Source organism: Brassica napus, chromosome C7 (genome assembly GCF_020379485.1).
Source record: "Brassica napus cultivar Da-Ae chromosome C7, Da-Ae, whole genome shotgun sequence".
Classification (NCBI taxonomy): domain Eukaryota; kingdom Viridiplantae; phylum Streptophyta; class Magnoliopsida; order Brassicales; family Brassicaceae; genus Brassica; species Brassica napus.
The window spans coordinates 24,571,030-24,587,869 of NC_063450.1; positions in this window are offsets into that span (position 1 = coordinate 24,571,030).

The window sequence follows — 16,840 nt, forward strand, 5'->3', positions numbered from 1 at the left end:
GGTGTAGTAGGTTTTTGTAATGTGAAATTTAGGATTTTAATAAATATATAAATAAATACTTAAAAAATATAATTAAAAAAAAAATAGTTTCAAACATAATTTTCGATTTTCAAAATGAAACTTTGAAAAAAAAATTTAAAAAATATTCGAAAAAACAAAATTCAAAAAAAAAATTATAAAAAATGTTCAAATTTGAAAACGTATAAATCGAAAATATAAAAAAAAAAAATTTTAAATAATAATTTATTATATATATAGATAACAAGGGTATAAAAGTCTTTTACCACTCAATGAAGAATGTATTTTTGAAAATGTTCCTTTAGTGGTGGTAGTAAAGATGAAAAGTAGTACCATGAAAGTGGTAAACATAAAATTTCTCCATGATATATTTATATATATATGTGAATTTGTTTTAGCATCATATATATATATATATATATATATATATATATATATGTGTGAATATTTACAAAATAACTAAATAGTAATGGTTGGTTAATTGTTATTGCATTTGTTTATAATTTGTAAGTCATTTTATAATTAATGTTTATGGAAATTAGGAAACAATATAATATATTGGAAATTAGGAAATAAAACTGTTAAAAATACTTTAATATTATTATCTTAATAAAAATGTGACTATCTGATATCCTTGGTTATAAATTTTGATTATTAGAAAAGAAGCCACTCGATGTTTTTAAAATAAATTATATATCCATTATCAATATTTACATTTATTTTATCTAAATTTCTATATTTCAAAAATGGAACTATTTTTCTATAAAACCAATCATTATTTATATAATCAATATTTATATAATTGGTATTGTAAAAATTATTACAGCTTGAATATACATATATTTAAAGAGTATAAAAAGATAAGATATTTTCTGTTTTCCAAAATCTTCTATTTTGTTATTTTCAGAACAATGAATATATGTGTAACCCCAACTTCATAATTGGATTAAAATGCCATATATTTTAAATTTGAAAACGTAATACTTTTAATTTTCATGTTAATAATTTTGTTAAGAGAATGTTCATAATATATATTAGTTTAACAAATAAAATAAAATGAATTTGTTAGACGGTGACTTAGTGTTTAAACGTTTTGTATAGGTCTAGAGATTGGATGGATTATTCGAGGTCTAGGTGGACGACAAGTTAACTAATTATTTGGTTATTTGTTTATTTATTATATATTGTTAAATGTTTTAATTTTTTAGTTTCATTATAAAATTATTTTAATGAATTATAAAAATAAAATTAAATAAGAAAAAAAATTAGATAAATTTTTGGACTTACACTAATATTATTATTTGATTTAACCAATTTACACCCGTTTAAATTGAATTAAATTTTAACTGATATATGACGGCTTAAATCGATTTGAACTGCTTATATCGGATTGTAAAAGGATTGTTAATTTGGCTATGACTAAGTTTTTGCTTAGGTGCATGATCGATTTGTAAAATATTGAAGAAAACAATGGAAAATGACCGTTTGAAAACAAAAAGAAAAAGAACAATGGAAAATGAAAAACATGAGGAGGTACATGTAACTACTGCACGTGGCCTATGACTTGGATAAGCTACTTTTAATGTTCACGTTAATAATTTTGTCACAAAAAATCTCTTATATATTAACCATGCAGCATTACAACATGTTTTCGTATTCATATGTCATCAATATAATAATTTTTAAAAATTTTAGAAAAATAAGTTGGTCCATATAAATATATATATTTTTTATTAAATTAAATGCCAAATTGATTAATAGTGTACAAAATAATATTATTTCTTTCATTAAATAAAAGTTACGGAATAAACATATATATGATAATTAATGATTATGAATAATATTTGATAACAATTTTTCTATCCTCCCCTTTTTTTTTTAATTTTGTATTATTAAAAAAAATTAATAATAAAATTAAACAATCACATTAAACATATAATAAAAAAATAGATTTTTCTTATATGTTATATTTTGATTTTTTTAAAAATGATTATAAATTACTAAAAAAGGTAAAAGTCTCACACTAAAAATTTTATGACCAATGATTTAACATTACTTTTGATCAAACAAGATACAAATGATCATAAATCGTATGAATATGAAGTCTCATCAATAAATATTCATATTATATATATATACATTAATATCTTTTTTTTGTCATCATATATACATTAATATCATTTGGAATAAACTATTATATAGATATATATGTTAATTTCAAAATTTTCAGTGAAAAATTATTGAGATCTTAATATTTTAATTTTGAAATTTGTATTGGAAAAATCTCACATTAAAAGTTTTGTGATTAACGGTTTAAAATTACAACAAATATACAAATGTTAATAAAATCATATGAGTAGAAAATGTCAATAATAAATATTTATATTATATATATTTATGTCAATATCACTAAAGTTTAATTATATACCATATAAAGTAATAAAACGATTGTTTTGATTTATTTACCAAAAACATGATTGTAAATTAAGAAAAGATATTGGTTTTGATTTATGTGCTTACTCTATTGTATATATTTTTAGGGCTTTTTGCAAAAGTGACTCAAAACTTGAAGTCAAACAGAAAACTAATCTTTTCTTTTGACTCCTTTTTTTTTTGAGATTTTAACCCCACACCTGCATTTTATCTACGAAAATGCCATTAACATTTTTTTTTTTTTTTTTCGAAAATGGCTTCTTTACTGTCTCAACCTCATCTTCTTCAAGTATTTACAATATTGCCACTGCAATGAATAGTGGCAACAACCTTGTACGAACTGTTTGGAGCTTTTAATGCCCTTTAATACACGTAAATCTCTTTACACTCTCTCTGTTTCAATTGTTGTGAACTAAAAACAACATTTCTTTCACTTTCTCTCTATATTCATCCAAAAAACTCAAGCTTTTGATTCAAAATATGGGCTATGGTTGACAGAGCCATATTTCTTTCGTTTTTACTTACGGTTGCTTTCGTTTGAGGTTCTGGGTGGTTGGAGAAGACCCTGTGTGCAAACGAAGTCATCTCACCTAGTTTAAGGTACGAATTTGAATTTTTTTTCAAGATCTGTTCGCGTAGAAGACTTACTAGTAAGTCATCTGTATGTAGAAGACTTACTGATGAGTCTTCTGGTCAAACGGACGACTTAAATTAAGTCGTCCAGCTTTGTTTGTTAAAAAAAACACTCCAGACGACTTATATATACGTCGTCTACGAGAAACGGGCTAGTTTTGCATTTGACCGAATCGTGTCAGATCTTTGACTATTTCTGGACGACTTATAATTCAGTCGTCTCTGGGAAAGTTAAAATTTTAATATTTTATGAAAACTTGACGACTTACGTGTAAGTCGTCCTAGGTTAGTTTTGTAATTGAAAAATAAAACTTCATAATTTAACTTTAACCAGACGACTTAATATAAAGTCGTCCCTCCAGAAGACTTAATTTAAAGTCGTCCGGGGAAAGCAAAGTCGTCCAGAATTTTTCCCAATTTTCTGGTCAAACCTTGCTTATCCCGGACGACCTTAAATTAAGTCGTTTAGCTGGACGACTTTCATCTAAGTCGTCTGGAGAAAGTTAAATTTCAAGTTTTATTTTTCAATTACAAAACTAACCTAGGACGACTTACACGTAAGTCGTCAAGTTTTCATAAAATATTGAAATTTTAACTTTCCCAGAGACGACTGAATTATAAGTCGTCCAGAAATAGTCAAAGATCTGACACGATTCGGTCAAATGCAAAACTAGCCCGTTTCTCGTAGACGACTTATATATAAGTCGTCTGAAGTTTTTTTTTTAACAAACAAAGCCGGACGACTTAGAATTAAGTCGTCCCTTTTAATTTTCAATTGCAAAAGTGACCTCTTTAGACGACTTACCTTTAAGTCTTCTGGACGACTTAATGCTAAGTCGTCTGCGGCAATGTTTATTGAACTTCTTCATTTTCTCTATGTTTACTAATGTGTTTTATTTTGAATATTTGCAGATGATTTTTCAGTTACATGCAGTGTATGGAGAATGGTTGTTGAGAGATTTCCGTTGGGATTTTGTGGTTGATGATCTCAAAGGAGCAAGATTGTTTTTATTGAATGAAGATTCAACACATGCTGAACTTGTTGCAATGGCTCAAGAAGATTATAACCTGGACATGAGAACAGTGAGTGTGGAGATTAGCTACTCATTACCAGCAGAAATGATGATGGCTCCAGGCAGTCTTCCCATTCATGTTACAAGTGATAGACAAGTTCGAAACTTGCTGGAGATACTCAAAACCCATAGAGTATGTCTTTGTGTATCAAGCCGCAGCAAGGTCGAAACGGTTTCAGAGAAAAGGGATATTGATGAAGCTGGTGAATGGGAAAAAGATGTTGGTGATAATGATGAAGCTGGTGAATGGGAAGAAGATGTTGGTGGTGATGATGAAGATGTTGGTGATAATGAGTTTGTTGAAGATGAAAATCAAGATGGGGAGGAGGAAAATGGGGAGGAGGATGCTGATAATTCTATTGTTGGTGAAACGGATCAGAATGGTGGGGATTACAGTCTTTATGGAAAGGTTCCAGATGAGGACGAGGAAGATGATGATAATATTTGTTTTGAAGAAATCCAAAAGCATATGCTAAGACAAATGCTATTGAAGGAGGAAAATCGAATGGTACCATCTATGTCAACCAGAGTTTTGTTAGCAAGGGTGCACTGCTTTCAGAGCTGCGGTTGGCAGCAGTGAGGGGTAAGTTTTCTTTCAGATTATACAAATCAACGAAAACTCTCGTTGTGGCAACATGTCCGGTTAGCTATTGTGGATGGAAGGTCAGAGCGAGTGTCAAACATGGGACAAACACGTTTTGGGTAACAAAGTATGTGGAAAAACATTTATGCTCAGCGGGAGACCGAATCGCTCAGCGGAGACACTGTACTCCGAAGTATGTAGGTAGTCTTTTCATTGATCGTGTTGGAATCATTGATGGGATAACTCCGCAGCATATCACTGATGCAATGAGGAACATGTTTGGCATGGCGCTTGATTACACCACTTCATACAGAGCACTGTTATATGCACAAAGATTGGTGAGAGGATCAGCAGAAGAAGGGTATTCGCGTCTGGCATCATATCTCGAGCAAATCTCCATTGCAAATCCTGATTCTATCACGGCGATAGAACTTGATTCTATGAAAAGATTTAAGTATCTATTTCTCTCTTTTGGAGCTTCTATCAAAGGTTTTAAGTATCAGAGAAGGGTCATTGTGGTGGATGGAACTCACCTAAGTGGAAAGTATGGAGGAACTATGTTAGTTGCAGCCGCACAAGATGGCAATTTTCAGATATTCCCATTGGCTTTTGGGATCGTGGATGAGGAAGATATACCTTCTTGGGAATGGTTTTTCACAAAATTGGCTAGTTGTATATCTCATGACAAGCCTCTGGTGATAGTCTCCGACCGGCACAAGGCCATTAAAAGTGCGTGTGATAAGGTGTTTCCTTGGGCAACCCGAGGAATATGTTATTATCACCTTCAAGATAACATTGTCAAAAAGTTTAAAGGGAAACATCTCATGTACTTGGTGAAAGGGGCTGCTTATGCTCACACGGTTTACGATTTTGACCGGTACATGGCTGAGATACGGAGTGCAAACCCGGAACTTGCAACGTATTTGGAGAAAGCCGACGTCAGGCTATGGTCAAGGGTTTATTGTAAGGGGAACAGGTTCAACATAAAAACAAGCAACATTGCTGAATCTATTAATTCCGCACTGAAGCGAGCAAGAGGATTTCCGATTACGTTCCTGCTGGAGTTCATAAGGCAGAAGTTAGGAAAATGGTATTGGAAAAGGAGACAAGATGCTTTGAGTCTCACAACTGAACATAGCCGGGCTGTTGAATACTTGCTTGCTGTTCGAGAAGAGATAGCGGGTATGATGACGGTCGAACCAATTGATGGATGGCATTTCTTTGTCAAAGGTGGCAAAATGGACTGTGTGGTTGATTTGGAACATGCAAAGTGTGATTGTGGTGTCTATGGAGTGGAGAAAATACCTTGCTCTCATGCTATAGCTGCTGGAATACATGCTGGTTTGCATATCTCCACACTTGTATGTCCACTGTACTCAAAGAATTATCTGTATGCAGGATACTCAGAGAATATATATCCTATCGTGTCACAACATATTGAGGAACGAGAATGCTTTCCTCCAGAACTAAAGCGTGGTCGGGGGAGACCGAAGAAATCAAGATGGCAATCTTGGTTGGAGCTATCTAGGATGAGAGGACACAAACCCAGGAAGAAACACAGGGCACGGAGATGCTCAAACTGCAAGGAAACTGGCCATACGAAACCACAATGTACACAACCAGTTGACTAGTTGTCCAGACGACCTAAATTTAAGTCGTCCCGTCTTGATTACCCGTCCAGACGACTAAATATTTAGTCGTCCAGTGTATTTTATTTTTAGACGACCTTCTACTAAGTCGTCCAGTGTATTTTATTTTTAGACGACCTTCTACTATCCCTTCAAGTGTATTTTATTTTTAGACGACCTTCTACTAAGTCGTCCAGTGTATTTTATTTTTAGACGACCTTCTACTATCCCTTCAAGTGTATTTTATTTTTAGACTACCTTCTACTATCCCTTCAAGTCGTCCAAACCTTCTAGACGACTTATTTGTAAGTCGTCCAGTTGGAAAACCTTCCAGACGACTTATAATAAGTCGTCCAAACCTTCTAGACGACTTATTTGTAAGTCGTCCAGTTGGAAAACCTTCCAGACGACTTATAATAAGTCGTCCAAACCTTCTAGACGACTTATTTGTAAGTCGTCCAGTTGGAAAACCTTCCAGACGACTTATTTGTAAGTCGTCCAGTTGGAAAACCTTCCAGACGACTTATTTCTTCCAGACAACTTATATCATGTTCAAATACAAAAATCATGTTAAAAATCATGTTCAAATACAAAAATCATGTTAAAAAATCATGTTCAAATACAAAAATCATGTTAAAAAATCATGTTCAAATACAAAATCATGTTAAAAAATCATGTTCAAATACAAATCTAATCATACATGCCCACGAACTTATCACCATCCACATTTTCTTTCAGATGCTGATCAACAAGCTCCTTCCATATATCCACCGCCATATTATCCCTCATTTTCTTCGCGTTGCACCTAGCAAAGTCTTTAGGGTCAAAGGAGCCCCCGAGCGCATGACATTCAATGTACTTTACAGTGTACACGCCACAATCACCATTGTTGGCCGTGGGTACACCTTTCAGCGGTCTCTCATATGTGTATGGCTCCAACCCGTATTTGACCCGCATTTCGTCGGTGGCTGCGCACTCAACAAGCAGATAAGGGACCATCTGGAGAAAAGGCTCCATTATCGCATCCCATGCGTCTGGTACACTAGATGAAGGTATGCTGTCCCAGACGACTATGTGCCTCTTAGGGATCGATATCCAAATAGCAACCCAATGCTTGTCGTCCAAGTTCACTGGCGCATAGATATCATCAATGTCCTCCCCCCACTTCTTGTTTGATTGGCAAAATGAAGGTATTGATCCGTCATAAAAATACGACGCCCCACCAGGTAGAACTCTTCCTAAACCTTTGTGATCAGGTTCCGATGTTTTGAAGAGCTGATACTGCTCTCTCCAAGACTGAGAAAAGTTGTGATCCAGGAAGCACATTCGCTCGCTCCTGAAAGCTTGTGGGTTCTCCTGATACCTCTGCCTTAGCACATTAATCCAAGCATCTATATGCTGCATATTAAATATAACAAGTTAGAAGTTACCAGACGAAGACGACTTATATTTAAGTCGTCTACGTGGTCGTCCAAGTAGACGACTTTCCAGACGATTTATCTTTAAGTCGTCTGGAAAGTAGTCTACTTGGACGACTTTGTAGACGACTTAAATCGTGTGCAGAAGACTTACGCAGTCTTCCAGCCATCCTCTGGCTGTCCGGAGGAAGTGGTACCACCTTGTTGGTGATGTACGTGGTTTGTCCTCGATCTTAGTTAAATAATGACTGCAAACAAAAAAGCAATCAGTTTTGGACGACTAAATCAAGCTATTATGGGTAAAGCAATCACTTACGGATCAGTTTTCAACCAATCAGCGAGTTCCTTCAACTTTTCTTTGTTTACTGGCGGAAATGGATTATAGGCTGCCACTTTATCTTTTTTTTTCTCTGCCATATAAGGAGATCTCACAGTAGGAGCAGGTTTCTTCGCTCGTTTACTCTTTGCACGCTTGTCCAATACAACCAGGCTCGGTTGTGAAACTGGATCGCTTGGCTCGGTGGAAGCGAGGCTCGGTTGTTGATCTGTGGAAGCGAGGCTCGGTTGGTGATCGGTGGAAGTGACAGCAACAATCTCTTTGGAGGTGACACCATCTGCTTTATTTACCGAGTTCGCCTCGGTTGCTGTATCCTCCGGCAACCATCTCTGCAATAAAAGTTGCACACAAGTTAACCCTGGACGACTTAAATAAAAGTTGTCTGGACGACTAGTTGACCCTGGACGACTTAAATAAAAGTTGTCTGGACGACTAGTTGACCCTGGACGACTTAAAATTAAGTCTTCCGTGGTCAACTAGTCGTCCAGACAACTTACGTTTAAGTCGTCCAGGGTCAACTAGTCGTCCAGACAACTTTTACAGTCGTCTGGACAACTAGTTAACCCTGGATTTGATACTAACATATTTGATTTGAGGAGGCTGTTTCTTTTGAGGAGGAGGCTGTTTCTTTTGAAGAGGAGGAGGCTGCTGCTGTTTCTTTTGAGGAGGAGGAGGCTGCTGTTTGGTTTGATGAGGAGGAGGCTGGTTACTAACCACGGTTTCATTGGCATGAGGGGTAGCCTGTTTGTTTCTACCCCCGGTTTCTTTGGCAAGAGGGGTAGGCTGTTTATCTTGAGGGGTAGCCTGATTGGTTAGAGGTGGAGGGGTAGCCTGATTGGTGACACCAACCTTCTTCTCCACAGCTTCCAATCTATCAGACAACTTCCTAAACTCCCTCATGCACTTATTAAACCCTTTTTTCATAGCCTCAGCTACGCCCTTGAACATAATTTCCAACTCCTCTCTGGTCACCCCTCTAGCCTCTTCTCTAGCCTCTTCTCTAGCCTCTTCAGGAGCCTCTTTACGAGCTTTCTTCCGAGGTCTTGGATTGTCTTCCTCCTCCTCCTCCTCCTCCAACACAACCATCTCTTTGGCCTTCTTCGATGGAGTCACAACCTTAGGTTTTGTATTGACCTTAGTACCAGTGACTTCCCAGCAATCCATGGTCCACTTCCACGGTCTCCGCTCATACATGACTTTAATGATGTTCTCCGCGGGCAGGTCCTCAACCTCAGAGTCCCATTTTGGCCACATTTCACTAATGTCCTTCTCAACAAAGTTGATCACGCGGGTCTGCAGTAAATAGAAGAATCGAGTTAGATATTTGAAAAAAAATACTAAATAGACGACTTAATTATAAGTCGTCTACTAAGTCGTCCAGCTGGAAGACCTTCCAGACGACTTATAATAAGTCGTCTAATAAGTCGTCCAGATGGAAGACTTTCCAGACGACTTAATTAAGTCGTCCGATAAGTCGTCCAGCTGGGAAGACTTTCCAGACGCCTTATTATAAGTCGTCTAATAAGTCGTCCAGATGGAAGACCTTCCAGACGACTTATAATAAGTCGTCTAATAAGTCGTCCAGATGGAAGACTTTCCAGACGACTTAATTAAGTCGTCCGATAAGTCGTCCAGCTGGGAAGACTTTCCAGACGCCTTATTATAAGTCGTCTAATAAGTCGTCCAGATGGAAGACTTTCCAGACGACTTAATTAAGTCGTCCGATAAGTCGTCCAGCTGGGAAGACTTTCCAGACGACTTATTATAAGTCGTCCGATAAGTCGTCAAGCTGGACGACCTTCCAGACGACTTATAATAAGTCGTCTGCGCAGTCTTTTGGATTGAAGTAAATACCTGACTCAAGATAGCAGCTTTCATTGATCTGCGGCCTCTGCTGCCCTCGTAAGCCAGTATCGGTGGAGACGGACTGTCTGCTCTGGGACCACCAATACTAGCACCCAATTCCGGCATAGCTGTGTACGTCCAGACTTGAAGAACTTGTATAAACCCATCCACGGTGTAACAGCCAGCAATTTCTTTGTTCCACAAAGAGTCCATCAGCACCTTAAACGCGACTCTCCCCCATGGATAATTCTCAAACCGTTCTAAATCCATCACTAGCCTTGCCAGAGTAGATCGTGTAGCGGTTGAAAACTTTCTCCCTTCAATGAATCCAGTGAAGATGGAGAGGTACGCGAGCCGCTTGCGATCTTCCCTGGACCAATCCCCGCATCTCTTCAGTGCTGCTATTATCTGATCAGTAGTTGGCCCAGCTTCCAGATGAACTCCCAGCATCCCCCAGAAAGAAACCATCTCTGGGGTAACGTCACATTTTGGTGTCTCAAGGTCCTCGATGTACTCGCAGTTTAGACCAGTGAGGTTTTCAAACTCTAACAGTGAAAACCTCAAAGGTTCTGGACCAACGAGAGACCACATCTCATACTTCTTCTTAATGTCCAGCTTGAAACTGAGCATGTAGTGAACCAGCCTTGAAGCCCAACCAAATCCCTGCTCCTTGAACTTGATGAAAACTCCCAAACTCGACTCCTTGAGCTCTTCAAATTCGTCATCAGTAAGAGCTTTCCTAAGAGCAGTATGCAACTTGCTGTTATCCGTATGATACGAAATGCTATTGTGGGCTTCTGGCTCTTCCCCTGATGTGTATAACCTACGGGGGAGTTCTGGAATATCCATCCTTTTTGTCTGCAAAATAATCAAAGACAACAATATAAGTCCAGACGACTTAGTAGACGACTTAAATTACTTACAAGTCTTCCAGTCGCAGAAGGAGTTGGAGTACTCGTCATTGCGGTTATAGATCTGAAAAAATAAACGTGAAACGGTGAGAATGAGTAAATTGATAGAGACAACGTTTTATGTTCATCTTTTCCTCGAGATTGATGACTTAGCGGCGTTAGGGTTTACAGAGAAACGGCGCTAAGGTTTACAGAGAAGAAGCGGCGGCGCTAGGGTTTAGAAGAAGCGGCGGCGCTAGTGTTTAGAGGAAGCGGCGGTGAGAACGTTGGTGACCACGGTGGCGAGGGCGACGGTTTGTTCGGAAATAGTGGAAGCGGCGGCGCTAGGGTTTAGAGGAATCGGCGGCGCTAGGGTTTAGAGGAATCGGCGGCGCTAGGGTTAGAAGAAGCTGCGGCGACAACGGTGAGAATGAAGTGAGATAGATAGCCGACGTTGAGAACGATGGTTTGTTCGGAAATCGTGGGAATTCGAAATCGCCTTTGAGAGAGAACTGTTAGGGTTTCTGAATTTCGCGAAAAATGAAACAAAAAAAAAAAAATCACCTTATATATTGGGTAAATAATCCGGTTAGCTTTAAAAGTACATTGGTAAACTTTAAGGTTTGGTCCGGTTTAGACGACTTATTCTGGCTGATAATGTACAACAGACGACTTAATATTTAGTCGTCTGTTTTCAGACGACAAAATATTAAGTCGTCCTAGACCCTAAAATGAACCCCTAAACTAAAATGACTAGATTAACTAACTAACCACGTTATAAAATCAAATTATACTTAAATAGTGTTTACTATACACAGAAATGAACACGCATAAGTAATTTTAAAAATTTTCAAAAACGGTTTTAATGCTTTCCAAAATCTAACCCTAAGAACACATACAATACTACAACATATGTTGATGAAACATAAACTAAAGAATATCATGACTCACTACTTTCACTCATCTATGCTGAAAACAATTGAAATTTGTTATATCTTAATTTATACCTCCTAAGACATATGTTAATTACATAATTCTCATTTTTCACTTATCAAAATATTTTTTACAAAATTTTTAAATTATGTTTAAGACTAACTGTCCAGACGACTTTCAGTTAAGTCGTCTGGACGACTTATTTTCAAGTCGTCTAAACAGACGACTTGCGAGGGGTAGAAACGTAAAAAAAATTCCGTTTTTTTGTTTGGTCACAAGGGGATAGTTGTAATTTCAATAGCCTTTTAGGTTACTTTTGCCTTTGACCCAAGTTGGGGTATTGTTTTGGGTTTGACTCCAAGTTTTGAGTCACACTTGGCAATTCTCCCATATTTTTAAGTATACAAATTAATTTTTAAATAGGTTGTTTCTAATATGTTATTTGATCCTTACAATCCCAGAAATACAGTTTTTCAAATCGAAGTTATTTTTAATATTGGAAACACTATATATATATATATATGTGTGTTATTTCATTCATATTAAATAATTTAGTCTTGATATTTATTTCTAAAAAACTTTTAATGAAATATTATGATAAGGTTCCAATCACTTTTTTTTGAGTTTGTTCGAAGAATGAGAAATTTGATCATTTGCTTAATATTTGTTTCTCCATAATACTCTATCTGGCTATTATAATTGTAAGAATAAAAGATTTGAATTATTTATTATAAGTTTGGGAAATTGCCACAAATACCACATTCATAGTACCACTTTTCATGTTTACACTAATCATTTTTACCCCTCACTTTTAATGAATGGTAAAAGACACTTATACCTCTAGGGTTAACTAATCTAGACTTAGTGTTTAGAGTTGAGGGGTGGAGTAGTATTTTTGGAATGTGAAATTTAAGATTCTAATAAATATATAAATAAATACTTAAAAAAATTTTAAAAATAGTTTCAAACATAATTTTTGATTTTGAAATAGAAATTTTGAAAAATATAAAAAAAACTTGAAAAAAAAATCAAAAAAAAATATAAAAAATTCGAATTCGAAAACATAAAAAAAATTATTATTTTTTATTATTTAAATAATGATTTATTATATATATAGAGAACAAAGGTATAAGAGTCTTTTGCCACTTAATGAAGAAGATATTTTTGAAAATGTCCCTTTAGTGGTGGTAAAGATGAAAAGTGGGTACCATGAAAGTGGTAAACATAAAATTTTCCCAATAAGTTTTCTGGTTTATCATTTAATAAACAATTGTTAGTTTATACATAGTGTACATATACTAGAATGGTAAAATATTATATATATTTTTTATCGATATACTTTTAAGTGACTAACCTCAAAAGCGTAGGTTAATAAAATAAGTAATTTGTTTTGTTGTTCTAGAATTAGATGATTTTTAGACCGAACTAACGAATATATACTAGACATACATTTATATTTCGAGTCTGCACTTATATTTTATAAGAGCTTGATATATTATATTTGAACATTAACATGTGAATAGAGTTTGTCGGTGATTTTCTTCAAAAATATAATGCTTACATATGTATCTGGAGTGGAACTAATTTTTACAAATGTTCATCTTTTTAAACTGACACTTATGTAATTCACTGAATTCATATAAGAAGTTAAAAAGGAAACAAAACTCATATCAATGAAATAGAAACGAGAACCAAAGCACAATTTTATAGAGGTAGAAAATGAAATCATTTATGGAGAGTCAATAAATCGAGAGCAGAAAACCTAATCCATTTTCGTCATTTTACAATCGATGTTGTATATCTGGTTTTGGTGATTTGAGTCAGCCGCAAAACTTAATTTCTTTTTGTGCATATGAAATCTTAAAAATAATTAAAATGAGTGATACAGTGGGCGTGTGGGCTTTTACCCTAAGTTGAAGTACCTACCTAAACCTGAACCGGAAAAACCGAAACAAGATCCGAACCGTTATACAAAAATATCCGAACGAGACATATGAGCTTAGTACTTTGGGGTTTGGTTATAATCCGAACCAAACTGAAATATGATCTGAAGATATCCGAATTAGTATAATTGTTAACGTACTTTAGATATTTTATAGTATTCGAAAGATCTTTGTAGTATGTTTTATTTGATATTTTAATTTTTTTTAGTTAGGTTAGATATTTTAACTAATTTTAAATTAGATTTATGAATAATTTAAATTGTTTAAATTTTTTTTTTTTTTTTTGTCAATTTTTGTTTTTTTGTCAATTTTTGAGGTTTAAAAAATATATTTGGGGACGATTTCAGATATCAATCTAATCCGACCCGAATTCGGAAGGAACCAAACCGAATCCGATCCGATAATTAGTAAAACCCGAATGGGGCTTATGAGCATAATACCAAAAGTCTGAAAATCTGAATCAACCTAACCGAAACTGACGGACCCCCGAACGTCCATGCCTATAATATATTTAAGAGACCAACATTTGTATTCGTCATTTTACAATCGATAAAATTTTTAGTGTTGCAAAATGTTAAAATCATTTATTAAACAAACATTAGTATAAAAAACTCAGTCCACGGCGATGATCATCTAGTGTTTATATTATAGAAAACAATAGAAAATGGCCGTTTGGAAAAGAACAATGGAAAATGAAGATCATGAAGAGGTACATGTGACTGATGGCCTATGACTTGGATTAGCGACAACCGAGAAGTATAAATATCAACGTTTGACTTTTGCTTTTTTTTTTGTCAACGACTTTTGCTTTTAATATTACCTTTGTGGTCGACGTCAAGCTTTCAAAAGAAATAGTCACCAAATATTGTTCACTTAAAAACTCATGGAACAACAACCATCATCAGGGTGATGCATCATGCATGTAATAGCAAATAAGTCATAACATTATTTTTGTATATTAATTATTTACAAAACTACAGTATAAGACATCTGGAAGTTTCTTAATTAGGTGATGCATCATGCTGGAAAAAGATCATGTAAGCTTTTACAATATGATCTTACTAAAATGTCTATATATTCAAGCGGCAAGTCGATATAGAATGTTCAAGGTCAACTTTTACGATGCCCATAACGATCCAAACTATATTCAATAAAGCGTAAAAAGCATGTCTAAAGAATAACGAGATCATGGTTGCTGTTTTTTTTATTTTTTTTTGTGTAATCAAGCAAACTTGAATATGAAGATTCCAACACCTTTGCTGTAACACCCGTATTTTCCAAAATAACTTAAATAAATAAAAAGTCTGAAATCTCCATTTATTACTTTTCAAAAGTCAACTCCAAAGTCGTAAATCCAATAAATAGCCATAAATCCAAATAACATAATAAATCCCAAAAATATCGATAAAAGCATAAAATCCGCAAGTCTGAAAAAGAAAGAAATAAAACTCCCAAAGCACCAGTCCGATAGCAATTACTCCTGCTCGTCAGTCTCACCTGAAAGAGGAAGGAATAGGAGGGGTGAGTAACAGGGGAGTTACTCCGTGAGGTATGGGATGCTAACACGCAAACCACTGACTTGAGTAAATAGAACTCCCACTATGGAAGTTTAGCTCTAACATGAACACACACAACGCCTAGCGCATCACATAAACACAAACAATGCGATGATAGCATATAGCTAGTCCATACACCCCGCATCTCCTCATATGGATATATAATAAGTAGCGTCGCTAGTACAGTCTGTCTCTGTACCCCCGCCCTCTCAAGTAGCGTCCATGGTACAAACGTCTCTGCACCACACGCCTGCACAAGTAGCATCGCAAGTCCAGACGTCTCTGAACCCCTGCCCACACAATCAAAGTAGCGTCGCTAGCCCAGACATCTCTGAGCCCCCGCCCGCGCACATAGTCCCTACTCATAGCTATGTGTACATACATATATATATGGCATCTCTTAACATCACTCAATCAATCAACGGTTGAATCATCTAGACCCCTAGTTCCAGTTTACAGTGAATGAACTAACTAACAATCAAGACTCAATTCAAACAGACGGATCATGATTCGAAATCTAAACTACGATAGAGAGAATTCTACACTGGTACGGGATTTACGGAATAGACCCTCACCTTAGCAAGGTGGAAAAGTGATAGCTATGAACTCCAAATGCTCAAACAAACTCCAAATCTGAAATCAGGGCGAAAAATCAAGTCATAACGTCATTCGAACGGTCCAAAACGAATAACCGGCGATATGGTCAAAAAGTCAACCCGCTGGCCAAAGGCCAACCCAGTCAACTTTGACCCAAGCCGGTCAACCCTTGACCAAATTGAAATCGAATTGAACCACACGGTTTTCCTTAACCGAATTCGATTTCAATTGGACCAGATTCAAATCGATTTCAAATCGGTTTAATACAAACCGGAAATCAATTTCCAATAACCAATCAAACCAAAAATCAATTGAAAAAAACAAACCAAACCGGCTTGACTGGTCAATGGCTTGACTCGCTGAGTCGACTCGGCCGAGTCACCGAGTTACCGGCGAGTCGACAGGCGAGTCGCCGGAGACCGGTCGCCGGCGGCGGCCAGCAACGGCGGCGGCCAGCAACGGCGGCCGGAAAATCACCGGCGGAGGAGACACGGCAGTGATACGGCGGCGGCTTCCCGGCGGCGAACGGACGGTGGCCGGCTGCGGTGGCTCCCGTGAACGTCCGGTGGAGACGGTGGCGCGTGAGATTCACGAGCGAATCTTCCTCCTGCGCGTGTGGCCGCGTCGCGGCGGCTCTCCGGATGAAACTTCTGCCCCGGACTCATCTCGACGTCACGAACACACTGGTGGTCTTGAAATCGCGAGAAACCCAATGGTTAGAGAGATATCGATGATTTACTAAATGGCCAACACTTAACCAATCGGAAAAGGCGGTTCGCGGATTACGTAGGGCGTGAGACGGTGGCGGCGTGATGGATCTGATCTCAGTCGACGGTGGCTGAGACAGTTCACCAATATCTCTCTCTGACGGCTCAACATCTGCAGAGGTTCGACGCCTTAGACTTTTTCTGAATAAACTAATAGGCTAGCTCTGTTTAAATAGGAACTTACCT